The sequence below is a fragment of the Schistocerca gregaria genome, chromosome 11 (genome assembly GCF_023897955.1).
Source record: "Schistocerca gregaria isolate iqSchGreg1 chromosome 11, iqSchGreg1.2, whole genome shotgun sequence".
NCBI lineage: Eukaryota > Metazoa > Arthropoda > Insecta > Orthoptera > Acrididae > Schistocerca > Schistocerca gregaria.
In genome coordinates this window covers 133,688,302-133,690,193 of record NC_064930.1, presented here as the reverse complement: position 1 = coordinate 133,690,193, position 1,892 = coordinate 133,688,302, and positions in this window count along the sequence as shown.

Below are 1,892 nucleotides of genomic sequence, written 5' to 3'. Positions count from 1 at the left end.
TCGAATCGACTTAAAGCCAGATCGTCACATTGGCCGCTCTTCTCTCTGAAACGGTTGTACTTATCGTCTGCAAAGCTGTGTCGCGTGCTGCGGTATGCGAAGACACTAAAAGCACCATAGTAGAACACAGATGAAGCTTCTAAGTTGATGTAATAGCCAGTAAGAAGTAGTACAATTCAAGTTTTAGGTATCGATTATTGACTTTTTACCCTTCTTTGGTGCCTTGGACATGAGCTAGGAACTTAAGATTTTGCATGAAAGGAGGACTAGCAGCCGCGTTGCACAGGAGAATGTGAAAAGTGTTCATATGTAGTAAAAACCTGAGAAATCCGTCCGTTTTCGTAATTTGTTATCGATTCGACTTAAAGCCAGATCGTCACATTGGCCGCTCTTCTCTCTGAAACGGTTGTACTTATCGTCTGCCAAGCTATGTCGCGTGCTGCGGTATGCGGAGTCTACAAAAAGCACCATAGTAGAACACAGATGCAGCTTCTAAGTTAATGTAATAGCCAGTAAGAAGTAGTACAATTCAAGGTTTGGATTATTGACTTTTCACCCTTCTTTCGTGCCTTGGACATGAGCTACGAAATTAAGATTTTGCATGAAAGGAAGACTAGCAGCCGCGTTGCACGGGAGAATGTGAAAAGTGTTCATATGTAGTAAAAACCTTAGAAATTCGTCCGTTTTCGTAATTTGTTTACGAATATACTTAGAGCCAGATCGCCACATTGGCTGCTCTTCTCTCTGAAACGGTTGTACTTATCGTCTGCAAAGCTATGTCGCGTGCTGCGGTATGCGAAGACACTAAAAGCACCATAGTAGAACACAGATGAAGCTTCTAAGTTGATGTAATAGCCAGTAAGAAGTAGTACAATTCAAGTTTTAGGTATCGATTATTGACTTTTTACCGTTCTTTGGTGCCTTGGACATCAGCTAGGAACTTAAGATTTTGCATGAAACGAGGACTAGCAGCCTCGTTGCACGTGAGAATGTGAAAAGTGTTCATATGTAGTATAAACCTGAGAAATCCGTCCGTTTTCGTCATTTGTTATCGAATCGACTTAACGCCAAATCGTCACATTGGCCGCTCTTCTCTCTAAAATGGTTGTACTTATCGTCTGCAAAGCTATGTCGCGTGCTGCGGTATGCGAAGACACTAAATGCACCATAGTAGAACACAGATGAAGCTTCTAAGTTGATGTAATAGCCAGTAAGAAGTAGTACAATTCAAGTATTAGTTATGGATTATTTACTTTTTACCCTTCTTTGGTGCCTTGGACATGAGCTAGGAACTTAAGATTTTTCATGAAAGGAGGACTAGCAGCCGCGTTGCACGCGAGAATGTGAAAAGTGTTCATATGTAGAAAAAACTTGAGAAATCCGTCCGTGTTCGTCATTTGTTATCGAATCGACTTAAAGCCAGATCGTCACATTGGCCGCTCTTCTCTCTGAAACGGTTGTACTTATCGTCTGCAAAGCTATGTCGCGTGCTGCGGTATGCGGAGACACTAAAAGCACCATAGTAGAACACAGATGATGCTTCTAAGTTGATGTAATAGCCAGTAAGAAGTAGTACAATTCATGTTTTAGTTATGGATTATTGACTTTTTACCCTTCTTTGTTGCCTTGGACATGAGCTAGGAACTTAAGATTTTGCATGAAAGGAGGACTAGCAGCCGCGTTGCACGGGAGAATGTGAAAAGTGTTCATATGTAGTAAAAACCTGAGAAATCCGTCAGTTTTCGTCATTTGTTATCGAATCGACTTAAAGCCAGATCGCCACATTGGCCGCTCTTCTCTCTGAAACGGTTGTACTTATCGTCTGCAAAGCTATGTCGCGTGCTGCGGTATGCGGAGACACTAAAAGCACCATAGTAGAACACAGATGAAGC